Genomic DNA, 14,361 nt, shown 5'->3' with positions numbered 1-14,361 from the left:
ATAATTGTTAAGAAGTTTGACAGTTGTCAGGATTGGAGAGTAGATGCCCAGTTATTTTAAGAAAGAAGTTGGAATATAAAGTGCCTGTCACCTCACTTAGTAAATTTTGGCATTTTTAACATATGGGGATACTTATGCAAGGAAGGCTTGCTTTGGAAACGATGTTTGCCTAAAACAGTATAGACTAAATGTAAGCCAGAAAGCTGTATAACCCAGTCAGTGAAAAGTAGTACATGCTGAAAATATCTGCATTCCCAGGCCATGTGGCCAAGTTAAAAAGAAGGTAAGTGCTTTTTGCTCTATCCTGGGGAATCAAAGCCCTCTTGAGGGCTTGGAGAAATTTCCATTGCAGCCCGCAGGCAAAATTTTGGTTATGTTCGGGGTAATGCAATTCATAGCGAGTGTTGGATATATTATACTAGAAGGAAAAATACACTTAGAAAGCATGGATAGGAGAGGAAAAAGGTTGGATGAACTCAAAATTAGGAAGAAATATTCTTTCTCATTGCTTTGGTAAGGATCCAGTTTATGTGCTTAGGCTGGTAAAATATCTATTAACAGGAAGGGATTGTGAGGAAGTGAAGACTGAAATGGAAATGCAGACACTTTTCCAAACAGTAGCAGAGGCAGTTGTATGCTACACAGCCTGGGGACTGATTTCTAACTTGTTTCTAAAAGATGGACTCATTTGTAAATGAGCAGTAGCAATTTAAGCTTAAAACATTGTCACATCATTTGAATACGAGTTGGAGAGACCAGACATATACCAAGTCACAGGCATTTTGTATTCACAATAGGGTGCAAAGTACACATCACTGACATTTTTGTTACTTACTTGTTTTATAATTTTCCCTTTATGAACTACTACTTAAAAATCCTCATAGGCTGTACTAAAAGTAAATATGGAAAGTAGGTTAAGTATGTAGGCAATGGTTTCCTTATAGCTTAAGGCAAAAGAGAGAGAATCAGATATCTTACTTGACTCTCTATACTCCTGTGCTTTCCCATTCTCTTCCCTTCTTTCTCTCCCAATAATATGCCAAGCTTCTATACCAGGGAGTGTGGTTTGGTGTTATGTTTTGGTTTGTTCTCTCTGAAGCATCAGAAGCACAAAGAAAAAAGTGTATCCCATTTAACAAGAGTGAGTGCATCACAAAAATATCCCTTAATGCAGCAGAGTCATTGGGAAATTTTACATCTAGTCAATGCAATGGTGGAGTGGTAACTCTAGCCCCATTTATGAACAACTGTGCTTTGCTGTCTAGTTTTTAAGATGTTAAGCTTGGAGGTTGAAGCTTAAAAATTTAAGCTTTTATTTTTATTATCATTTCTCTGCCCCCTAAGATGTATAGTCTTAGGGGGGGGGAACTGAAATATTCACAGATATATGCACAGGTTCTCTCCTGGTTTGCAGAGAGGACACAGGCCAGTTGTTATCGATGTATTCATGGAAATGCAAGCTTCTGTCATTCCGTTTGATCAAACACCGCTGTGTGTTTTGAATGTTAAGATTCACAGTGTGTGTGTAGGGGAGATAGTGGTATCGCTTAGCACTGAATTATCATCATCTCTAGGATAAAATCAAACTGGCAAGAGGAGGTATTTTTAGAATATAAAAGGTATATTTGGCTTCCTATCTTTCAAATAGTTATTATTTAAGAGAGGACATTCTGTGTTCTGCTCTGCTGCTTTGAGCCTTTGGAGAGATACAGTCTCTGTGCTCTGGTATCCTTTCTCTAATAGTAGTCCATAGCAGAGTGAGATGCCATGAAGAGCCTTATCTAAAGCTTTTAAGAAACCTAAATATACCAACTTGATCACATGCATTATTGTACTTGTTTTCTTTTTCAAGGCACCTAACAAATTTCTGAGGTAATTATTTCCTCTGCAAAACATCTTGAGTTTTTTATGTGTTTACCAAAGGGGAAACACAGAAACACAGCTCATCTCTTGGCCTATGGAAGAGTTTTTACACTTTCAGATCTGTTGGATCATATGCTTTTACCTGTCCCCTGTTTCATTCACTACTGCATGTGGTGTGGTTTTAGAAGACATGCGCCACTGCTCAGGGAGTGCATGTGTTGTGTGCTGCAAATCAATCCACCACCCAGCCAAAGAAGTGTAGCTGTGGGATAGCCCAGGAATTTGGTCATCCTCATTCACTGCCAAGTGCTTTCCCAGGCACCTGCTTCCAATGACTGCTTGTGGCTACTTTCTTGTGCCTCCCTTATTCTCCAGTTGTGTGCCTTGCTGCATGGAGTTCATGCACAGGGCAACAACATAGGTTGAGACACAGATGTGTTCATTTAATCTAAAGATTTCTTTGCTTGTAGGTCATGTATCCACCCATATCTCTGCGTACCTGATGTATGCAAATGGCTGCAAGCAAATGAGTTATGTGCATGCACATGCTTGGCTAATGAGAGAGCCTTAATTTGATTTGTAGAAATTGTGAGTTTTGAAAATGTGGACTATTGTATTCTTAGTTAATTATCTTTGTTGAGGATTCTCAAATTTCTGCTTAATGACCATATGAAAGTAAAAGTGATTCTAGCAATAACTATTCCTAATTGCCCTTGCCTTGGAGACTGCGTTAGACCAAATCTGAGCTGTATTTGGAAGTATACATTTTTGAGAAATAGCTATTTTGTGGCCTGATTTCATGGTTTCCTTAGACAAATGTCTGAAGAAATCATATACAAACAAGTGCTCTTGAATATATCAATAAGGAGTATAATAAAAGAGTATTAGAAAGTTGCTTAGGAAATGCCTGAAGCTCTCTGGTGCAGTTCTACAATTCTATTTTAACAAAGCAATTTGCTATCAATCCGTTGCTGCAATGTATTAAACCAATGCCACTGTAAGGACCTCAAAAGGTCTTTGTGAAAATGGACATGTAAGATGTGTATTTTTAAGCAATGAGAATGTAGAACAAATAGATATATTTGACAGGTGTGTTCTTTATGCTGAGTGCTCTTTGGTAGACCACTGCATAAATATCCTTGTTGTTTTAATTCAGACATGACATTATCACATTCTGTTATCAACTGCTGGGTGAAAAGATATTTTTACTAAGGTGCTGACACAGTGTAATTTTATTGCTGCTTGTACTGTCCAAACTTCAGCATCACTTAATGGAGGTGGCACTTTCTCTTACAGAAGTATTTTTAAGCTAATAGTTTTACTATTAATAAGCAGATAAATGGGTTTTTATTGATATAAATGGAAAATGTATCATGGTGCTTTTAGCCATGTTCTAAGCTGTATGGCATCAGAAGAAGTTCACTGCAAATGCATAAGCTTACATTATGGTTACATTTTAATTTCTGTAGTTATTAATGATAATATCAGACAGAAAGAACAACCCTTGTAAGTGACTGAAATGAGGAAAGGAATTAATGCATAGTTTACTCACTGTCATAGCATTGTCTAGGTTAAAATCTATTAGTATGATCATAAGGAAGAAAAGCCTTTGTGATTAAGGCTGTTAGAAGAAATGTGCTTAAAACACAGAAGGACGTAACAGTAGTGGTGTATGAATATCCTCAGTCAACAGCTTTCCAGTTGATATGTACACTTAACTCTTTCCCATATATTTAATGGTACTGATTTATTGGTCTGCTCCATTGGCCTGCTCCCAGAAGCTTTCCTTTTCTTTGTGTTACTGTAACTTGAACGTGCAGGGGCTTCTATCAGCGACAGCACTGTTCTCTGGCTCTCAAGTTCAATCTGTTGAGAGGGAAATGGAGCATGTCCTTACTATACAAACACTTTCTTTGTCCATGTTCTTGTACTGAACTGGTGAAAAGATTTATTTAAATGCAGGGAAATATAGATAGCTCCGTTGTCAAAAGTAATGTTTCTAACTGCAGACCTGTAGAAATATTTGGGCAGAGAACACCGAATACTGCATTGGTAACTTCAAAGTCTTAAAAACTAACTGGGGAGAGTTTTGCCATAGCTGTAGCCCACAACTGTAATATTAGCCCCTGACTAGAACAGCCAGTCAGCTCCAGCATTCTTTCCACTTTTCTGGAATCAGGAACAATAGTATAAATATGCATAGGTCATCCTGGACAGTTTATGAGCTCCTAATTCTTCATTAGATTGACCTTTCTTTCTGTTGCAAACTAGACTAGGCCAGTGTCATAGAATTTGATTTTACACAATTCTAATGTAGCAGCAATTAAAGATTTATTATATACCTGTATAACAAATAAGAAGTTTAGATTATACTCAATCAGTATCTAAGTATCAGCCAATTAACGCCATGATCTAAAGGAATTTGCTACAATAGAAACAGTGACTTAGTTAAAGATTCATGAATGGCAAGGTTCACCCAAGACTTACTGCGGGTCCCTGGGGGTCTGAATCCAGTCATGCACTTCCAAAATCCCCCTTCAGAAGGAATTACTAGCCCTACTCCCTCATCAGCATCTGTCTTCAGATCAGCTTGTTCCCCAAGGAGTCAGCCCCGTGATGTGCTTCCCCTCAGGGGTACCCAGAGAGGTATCCCAGCTCAGGGAGAGATTGAGGGTGCAGCCCACTGTGCTCCCTGGAGAGCTCTATGGGTTCTTGTTTGGGATCTCTATTTATAGGATTGCAAGGCCATTGTCTTTTGGTCAGGAATTTTCCAGGATTCAGTTCTTTCACTACTCGGATTAGGAATCAGGTTGCAAAATCCCCCCCTTCCTCCCCCTTAACCCTGAACAAGGGAGTGAGGCAGTGTCAGACTTCACCACATTCTGTAGATAACAAAGGAATGAGGCTTTTCCTGTCATGTTTATTAGATATAGTGATTGATTTGTAGTCAAGCTCAGGTTCCTTATCAGGTTGTGTCCTGGTATGAGCTCTGCCCGGGGCTCCCTTGCTCCTATCTGAGGAGCAATCGCATTGAGGCCTGAGCAAGACGTAGGCCAAGTGCAGGAGCAGAGCTTACCCGTGACAGAGAGCAAGAAATCCTGTAACGTTCTGTCATTTGCAAGACTCAGGTGTGACTGATGGTGTGTTTAACAACTTCCATGGTTCATTATGCTTGCACATAATCTTTTTTGGGTGAGAAACAGCATTTGGACATTCCAGTACATGAGTAGGACGATTGAAACTTCTCAAAGAGGGTGCTGTTACTCCCCTCATGTCCTTATTCATACTTGCAACCTTAAAAATGCAAAATGAAAGTTTACTTATATTCTAGGACATTTTCTTTCTTGTGTTTTCAAGCTTCAACTCTGAAAATTGCTCCCAGTAGTAGATGTTTAGGGAAATGACTCTCACAATAACTTCTTTGTAATGATTTCTAAGCTTAACTGTTTAACATTTCAGATATTCTTTCAGCAGGATAAGGAAAAGGGAAGAAAGATGATCTTCAGAAAACCATCCTTTGGGCAGACCTAAAGGAGCTCATGAAAAGGCCTGATCCTTCATTTTAGCCTATCATGATCCATAGTCAAGGAGGTGCTCTTGTAATTTTGAAAGGGTTTTTAATAGTGTGAAGATGAGACAAAAAGGAGCAGATTAAACATGAATATTTAGGACCATATTGACCAATGGACTGACAAGAAAGGTTGATATCTGTAACAGCTGCTTTCCAAAGCTGCCAAATCCTATGCAGTCAGTGGGCAGTAGGCTGAATACCCAAATTAATAGGTGTCTATATTATGTGGACTAAATATGATTTCTGATTCTCCCCACTGATTGCAGTAGTGAGCAGGTCAAATCAGCCATGCTCTCTTAGGTTGTGACATAGCAGTAGGCATATAAATCTAAGATGCCATGGAAGGTCACTGTGTATGCCCCACAACTGCCTGTAGCAGTCCTACATCAAATTTAATGGTTGAATTTTATTCAATTGGAAATGCTTGTGTAATATCTAAATCCAAAATATCAAATGTTTTCAACTTGATTATAAGTTTGTATAAGAAGATAACTACAGTATAGCCTCCGTCACTACTGTCACTTGCAACATCTCCCTGTTTTTAATAAATATTAAAGATGACATAAGATCACAGTTGTACTCATGATCTAATTGAAGAAACTGTCCTGACCTAGGTATTATGCAAAGCTGTATTTCAGGCTTAGTTTGAAATTGTTCACTGGTCCATTTTATGGCAAGGAGGATATTAATGTATTCTCTTCCCCTGAAAATGTTGTAGAAGATATTAGGTAACAGCTGTCATGTAAATTTTACTTCTAAGAAGGTGAAGTAGCAAGTTGCTCTATCATTTTCATCCTCAAATATAAATAAAATTCCCCATTTGTTGAGTGATTTTAATTTTAAGGGTGATTGTGCAATCTGCCTATCTTATTTTTCTCAAGATTAGTGGTTTTCCTTAGCTGTCTTTCTCTCCACCCTCTTTTTTCTTTTCCCTCACCCTTCAGAGCCAAATTACTGAAACACAGCAGGTGCCGACAAACGAGAACTTCATGCATTTTATTTATCATGAAACTGCTAAAATTCTGGCTTTTTAGCTCACTTAATCATTTTGACAAGATGACAATACGATGTATCATCACCAGACAGATGACACTAGACAGATGACAATACTAATCCTACAGTAAGTTCTCAAGGGAGATTTTTATTGTAAAAATTGACATATATTGTATCAAGGTGAACATAATACATTTAGGAAAACAGCAATTTGCACTGTTCAGTATATCTCTAGGACTTTATCACTCTTGAGTCAGAGTTTGTGCTAATCTCAGCTGCCTCAGAATTTGGGCTCTGTTAAAGCTGGCAGGTCCTTCATGTCAGCCTCCACTACTGGAGTTGTTGAGATACTGACAGATAGGACACACACAGATGTTTCCTTAATAGTTATTTCCCCAGGGGCTCCTGTCAGAGCTGTTGGCAGGGAAATAGGGGAATTACCTTGGAAATTGCTAACTCACTTTCACCAAATGATAGACCGGTGCATTGCAAAACAAATTTGACCAGTTCTGAATGTATGAACTGCCTCTAGAAAGAGAGGAAACTCTTCCTACCATAGATGATGTCACCCAACTGTTGATTTGTCAAATCAGTTACAACACTGCTGGCTGGGGCTGATGCCTGGTGCTCCAATTGAACAGAAGACTTCCCTAAAACATACCTGACCTGTTGAACAATCCTGAGCAGAAGATGATAAAGAGTCAGGAAGCAATCCCTAAAAAATGATGGGACAAAAAACCAATGGTTTAATTTTTGTTTCAGGTGCTTTTTCAGAACCCACGATGATCAGCATTTTATAAGATTTGAGCAAAGGAAAATTCTAAGTATTCCTTCATATGATCACTGACTGCCCTGAGATATGAAGTCTGATTACTCTTTTTTCAAAATGCAAATAGTGGTGGTCAGAGGAACAAGCTGCAGGGTGAGGGAACTGAGGTGGCTGTACCCCTGTGGTTGCAATCAGGTGTTAGAAGCACCAGCTTGCGATATATTACGCTGCTCATTTTGCTGCACAAATTACTTGCTGTGCCCACATGTTGAGTTACTTTTAACTCATGGGCAAACTTTGATCTTTTTTTTTTTTTTTTTTTTTTTCCTGGCATTAGTATTTATTCTGTGACCTGTGCAAGAAGCACACAGTTCAAGCTGAGAATGCCTAAGCCTTGCTGATGCCTGCCATATGTTGACTTATCCTGATATATATTTTTTCTTGATTTCTCAGATATATTCAACATCACAATCCCCATATGGTTACTGTTTCTTTATGTATTCCAGTGGGAGTTTATCTTTTGCTTTTCAAAGGTTTGTCACAGAGACTATCCTTAGTGGAACATCATTGTGTGCCTGGTTCATCTAATTATCCTCCCTAGTTAAAGATGCATCAGGGACTCTGTATTAAATTGGGGAAAGCTTTTAAAGTTGAATATCTGAATACTGAAAGCTGTATAGACACCAGAGAGTGAGCAGAAGGCATCATATACCAAATAGCAACATGCTAAGATGGGAACTGTCACAAACAGGCAGCTTGACATCCTACGACCTGCATCTGACTATGCCTTGATTTCCACTGCAAAATGAGGGGAAAGACAGCAAAGAGACCTCCATGTCCCCTAAAGTGACCAGGAACATTTTCTTCCATTACAGCAGATTTACAACATGGTACACGCTCAAGGATCTTTGCTGAGCTGTCACAGTAATGTTGTACTATACCATAGTCCTACCCATGCAATATGAAAATGGGAGTTTCTCAATGAAGCTGCCAAGTTAAATCTGAGCGCTCATAAGGCATCCACTAAAGAACAAAATAATTTAAAACATACTTTTCATAGTAAAGCAATGAAAAATTCGCTTTACAAGCCTGATTCCTTGTCCCACTGTCTCACTTATCCTTTCCTAAAAACCATGGCTTTTCACAGTGTTGCACTAGGGGAACATCTTTGGAAGTGATTGTGGTGGAAGAGAGCAAGTGCTTTGCCTTGCTTAAGGCTCCTCTTGCATAGGGCATCAGGAGTCAATGAAGCTATTGAGTCACACTGACAACACACCCTAAGGCAGCATCTAAAGAAAGGCAAACTAAGTGAGGTTCCTCAGGATATTAGCAGTACGCTTACTGCAGTGTTTTCTGGTTCTGAAGAAAGACAAGTTCAGACTATTGCTGAATAAATAAACAAATGAAGATGCTGCTTTTTCCAGTCCCTACTAGACATGTTATGGCACAGCATAGCATGGTTTATTGCAATGAATGTTCATCATTCAGGTATCTATTCAACTTTTCTATTCATATTCATAAAGGAATTCCATACAATGTCTTATTACAATGCAGCCAGATGTCAAAAAGCAAGACAGAAAGATGTCACTGATTTTGAGAGGCAGCAGTGTGTGCATACCATCAACAAAGATGAATTAATGGTAAGAAAAAATATTAATGTGAGAAATGTATTATCTTAAATTGCTTTTGTATTGTCTTCCTTATGGTTTCAAAACAGAAAATACACAAACAGCTGTCATGTTCTGCCTCTCAACCTCCATATCACTTCTCCTTTTTTTCCTCTCCCTGTTAAGCAAAATCAGGCAGATCAGTGAATACCAAAGGCTGTAAGTCAGGAAAAGATGTATTCTAAGATCTGTGGCACAAGCAGTATTTATAGTTACTGCCTATATTCTATTAGTACTTCTGACATCTGAAGTATCAGATATAAAGTAGCATTAATGAAACAAAATAGGAATTGTAGACTAATAAAACCAAACAAAAATCCTTATCAGAGTTTCTTCTAAGAATAATCAACTCGTTATAGATATTGCTGGTGCAACTACCACTGTACAAGCAAACCTGTAACTCTTCATCCGCATTTCCAGATAAATTATGCCATAGATGTGTGAATATATGTACTCATGTATTAAAAATAAACACACGTGAGAGCTTTGTTTGATCTAGGTCCTCAAAAGTCTCTCAGCTAACTGGTAAATACATATCAAAGATTAAACAAAGCAGCTAAAAGGAGCAAAGACCATGTATTATATTTACCCATGCTTTCTACTCTTCGAATTCTCCCTCATACCAATCTCAGTGTTCGGCAATGTGCTTGCAGAGTGAACTGCCGTAAATCCTGGACTTCTGTAGTAAAGTTACACAGTAAGCGCCGCTGTATTACGCACTAAATCATGGAGTTTTACCAAAGAAGCTGCAATATCAGCTGCTTTCCTGCATTGTTTGTATTTATGGGGAGCGTTCATCAGTGATAGATAAGGTCAGTTTGTGCTGCTCTTGTCACTGCCCAGAGATTGAGGATGCAGTCATTTCTCAGAAATTCTTTCTGCTTCTTGCTGTCCCATGTCACCCAGAAAATGAGCTCTGGCAAAAAGCAATCAGAAGAGTGGAACAGCCAGTGTGGATTCTAAGCACATCTGAGAGAAACTTGATTTCATGACTGCACAGTTGTTTGGTTGCTACTCTATTTACTCTTCATGACAACTGGTGTGGAATTTTCTGCCCAGGCATTCAGATAACAAAAAAATGGGCATTGCATGTGTCTAGCTAGATCAGTGAGTTAGGAGGGTAACATTAAATTCTGTGGCTGAATCAATATTTGTTTCTTGCATGTAGAATTACAGACAAAACTTGAAATAAAACACACTGTAAATTCAGAAGTAAATATCAGTGTCCCAGCAATGGCAAGATTAAGCATCCACAGAAACAGTGGAGCATACCTGGCTTGAAGGCAATGTCTTTTCCCAAGAGCTGGTGATTTCATGAGACAAAGGAATCTAAATGCTCAATAAACACTATTAAAAGTAAGGCTTTTGACACCCTTTCCCACAGCATTCTCCTCAAGCAACTGGCTGCTCATTGCTTGGACAGGCATACGCTTCATTGGGTTAAAAACTGGCCGGATAGCTGGGCCCAAAGAGTCATAGTGAATGAAGTCAAATCCAGTTGGAGACCAGTCACTAGTGGCGTCCCCCAGTGCTCAGTACGGGGGCCAGTTCTCTTTAATATCTTTATTGATGATCTGGATGAGGGGATCGAGTGCACCCTCAGTAAGTTCACAGATGACACCAAGTTAGGTGCGTGTGTCGATCTGCTCAAGGGTAGGAAGGCTCTGCAGGAGGATCTGGATGGGCTGGACTGATGGGCTGAGGTCAACTGTATGAAGTTCAACAAGGCCAAGTGCCGGGTCCTGCACCTGGGGCGCAATAACCCCAAGCAGAGCTACAGGCTGGGAGATGAGTGGTTGGAGAGCTGCCAGGCAGAGAAGGACCTGGGAGTGATGGTGGATAGTTGGCTGAATATGAGCCAGCAGTGTGCTCAGGTGGCCAAGAAGGCCAACAGCATCCTGGCTTGCATAAGAAGCAGTGTGGCCAGCAGGGCTAGGGAAGTGATTGTCCCCCTGTACCTGGCTCTGGTGAGACCGCACCTCGAGTACTGTGTTCAGTTTTGGGCCCCTCACTACAAGAAGGACATCGAGGTGCTCGAGTGAGTCCAGAGAAGGGCAACGAAGCTTCTTACCACAAAGCAAGGTAAGAATTCACAGTAAGGCACCTTTTTCCATACAGCCTGTTGTTCAATCTTAACAAATACTTAAAAATATTCTTTGAAGTCAGCCTCACCTGCGTGCACTTGAGCTTCTGAGTTTTTTTCATTATTATTATTATTTTTAGGGCTGGGAAGGCAGCTTAGAATCCATGTGACTTCAATGGAAACAGGCAAGGTGAAGGAAGTACTCAAAATCCCCAACATGAAACAACTGTAGAACCCAGGAACACTTACCTGCCAGCTTCTGAACTTGAGTCACTGCCCAGTGAAGTAGTACCACCAGGGTTTTATTGTACTGAGAAGGCACCACTAGCATAGCTATCTCATAGAGTCTCTAAAACTATTTCACAGAGACAGTGGAAAACATGGAGGAAAAGCAGCCTACTGGGGAACCCTGAGTCCCTTTTACCATGACAGTAGAAAAGCACCCTAGGTAACCTGAGCCTCAAACTCCCCTGAAGAGGCAATTACTCCTATTAGTCCTCATGCTTCCTATATAGCAAAGGCCAAATGATCCCCACCTGGCAGATTTCACTTATCAAAGGTGGAGCCAAAAGACCTCGTGGAATAGGCTCATCTACCTGGTTTCAATGTTTTAAGGTCAATTGCTCCTTATCACTAAGAGCAATAACCTGACAAGGGGCTTAGTGGTTAGAGTTGACCTAATGAATTAACTACAAAAGGTGCACAAGGGTCATATTTCTGTTAGTCCTTCTGTGAGGAAAATTAGTACAGAGCCTGTTAAAATAAGATAAATCAACATAAAGAGAAGAAATAAATAAAAAGAAAGAAAAAAGAAAATTAACTTAAAGGCAAACTTGCCATCATAGATTTTCATCTGTCTAGTCACAACAGATAAAGAATATAGCAATCAGAAAGACTTTTATTGACATTAATGTTGCTTAAATTTGCTTTTCTGAGACCTCTTCTTTATGCCAGACTTTTCAAAATGTAGCGCCATGACCTCCGACTACAGTATTTACTTTGGCTGCATATAAACTATCACTTGTAAATGCCAGGATCTGGATCCTCACTCCCTATTCAGGTCAAGGACCGGGCTGAAAGTTTTGGCTTTAATTTGGTTACATGCCTACATTGCTGTCATCGTGGTTTCCCCCAGCTGGCAGCTAAGCACCACACAGCCGTTCGCTCACCCTCCCACCTCGCTCTCTGGGATGGGGGAGAGAAATAGGAAAACGAAGCCTGTGGGTTGAGACAGAGACAGTTTAAGACAGGAAAAAAAAAAAAAAAAAAAAAAAAAAAACATAAACAATAACGAGAATAGTACCGCTGCTACTAATGTGTACGGAATAAGTGATGCACAGTACAATAGCTCACCACCCGCTGACTGATGACCAGCCTAACCCCGAGCAGCCGGCCCCCCCATCCCGGCTAGGCACCCCTATATATTGCTCAGCATGACCCCATACAGTACGGAATGCCCCTTTGGGTCACCTGTCCTGGGTCTGTCCCCTCCCAGCTCCAGCTGCACCCCCATATCAGGCATTGCCTCTAACTCTATACAAGAAAGAGAGAGAAGCACACCTTTCTACTCTGTCAGCTACTGGCAGACCTAGAGAGAAAAAAAAAAATAAGTTGTTAATTAAAAAGTAATGTTGTTTTAAGGCATTTCACCAAATACGTAATATTTGGTAGAAACCAGACAACAAATGAAAGGGAAGAAGAAACAGTAGAAGGTACTTGCATGGCCTTAATTTACATGCCAATGGACAACAACAACCTGCAATGATTTACAAGTGCCTTACACCATTCACCCTTGAGACAGAAAACTGGGATTCCCATATGATGTAAGGGGAGTGCAATCCCTCTCAAAATACAAGAGCCTGGGAGACGCTACTGAGTACTGAAAATGTTAAGGCTAGGCAGCACCGAACTCAACAGAGAAGGAAGGCTGAGTCTCCCTGGCTGTTCACGTAAAAGGCAAGAGCCTCAGCTTTTAGCCCTAAGCAACAATTCGTAGTGCCAGGCGGGGAACTAGTTCTTCTTAAGCCAGGGACCATTTCAGCATCTTTAAAGATGCAGAAAGGCTTGAAGGGTCTGTGGAATCATGTTCCTGGCGCAAAAATCTGGGGACCAGGACTGGGCAAGTAGGGTGCAAGTGTGTTGGGGAGCAAGCTCTCTGGGCTGATCACCAGGGCTTTAAACTAGGTTTGATGGGGGAAGGGAGGGGAAGCTAAAGGTGACAGAGAAGGGCTGGGGGGGAAGTCCTCACTACTGTTATAAATGGCTCAGTCTTCAAAATAGGACTATAATCAAAGTTTACAATTTATTAAAAGGAATAGAGGTAAGCAAACAGCGCTGCGTGCACCGGGAGTCTCTGTTCCACCCAGACGCACACCACTTACATCAAGCAGCTGATTTTTATGCTCCTAGGCTAACACATATTCATTACTGCTTCTAAAAAAAAACAAAAACAACAACATAAAAACAGGGTTATTATAATTAGTTTCCAGAATCCAAACCCTCCTACTGGAGCATGCGTATCAGTCTCCGGTGGTCCCTCTGGGGGTCTCTCATGCTGAAGGCTCATAGTCTTCCTCCCTCTTGTCCTTCTCCTTTGTCCAACTTGGCTGTATATCAGAGACTTGTGCAGCATCCCCTGCAAGCTTTGTCTTTCAGTCATTCTTCAGCTTTCCCCGTCTCAATCTCCTGGCCAGATAACAGAGACTTGCGTAGTGTCCCATGCAATAGTCGTAATAATTAGCAGCTATTCTGACCCCCCCCGCCCCCCCCCCAAATACCAGAGACTTCAAGGAAAAGCCTACAAATGCATTTCCCTTCAAGCTCTCTCTTGACAGGAATTGCTAAAACATTCCTTTGCAAGGTACAAGAACTACATACATTAACCACTCTGTCTTAGACTTGTGGTTATACAAGGGTCTGTAGGACAGAAGGTCACATTCATCATACCTTGCGGCCCTAGCATTGTTCCATATTGACACGAATCAGATGAACACGTTTCACACTACTGCCACTGTTGAAGACAGGGAAAAACTTCTGAGCTCTCCCATAGGATTGTCTGAGGGTTCCTCAGAGAAGGTAGCATTCCCAATCCCCCGTCCAGTATCTTCTTCTTGCATCCCCCCAGGGTAACTGTACCTGCTGCATCCCTAAAGTGCCTATACACCAGTGCACGGAGCACGGGAAATAATCGGGATGAGCTCAAGATCTGTGTTCGGTCACGGGGCCACGATCTCGTTGCGATCACTGAGACGTGGTGGGACACCTCACATGACTGGAATGCTGACATTGAGGGCTATGTCCTCTTTAGGAGAGACAGACTGGGGAAGCAAGGGGGTGGGATTGCCCTTTATGTGAGGGAGCAATTAGAGTCTATCCAGCTCCAGCTGGGGGAGGGTGATGGACAGCTGGAGAACTT

The 14,361-nt window shown here is 40.8% G+C and overlaps 1 long non-coding RNA gene across 1 annotated transcript; it reads right to left on the bottom strand.

Moving 5' to 3' along the window:
* Positions 1 to 3,301: 3,301 nt before the first annotated feature.
* Positions 3,302 to 11,687, bottom strand: LOC311434938. The gene is made up of 3 exons (XR_014691844.1): positions 11,196 to 11,687; positions 7,089 to 7,142; positions 3,302 to 3,729 (listed from the first exon to the last, which is right to left on the bottom strand). It is a non-coding gene; the product is annotated as an uncharacterized lncRNA (long non-coding RNA).
* Positions 11,688 to 14,361: the final 2,674 nt, after the last annotated feature.

This window comes from Aythya ferina (genome assembly GCF_964211825.1).
Source record: "Aythya ferina genome assembly, chromosome: 3".
NCBI classification, from domain to species: Eukaryota; Metazoa; Chordata; class Aves; order Anseriformes; family Anatidae; genus Aythya; species Aythya ferina.
The sequence above is the reverse complement of the archived record's forward strand: the minus strand, read 5'-3'. Positions and strand labels throughout refer to the sequence as shown.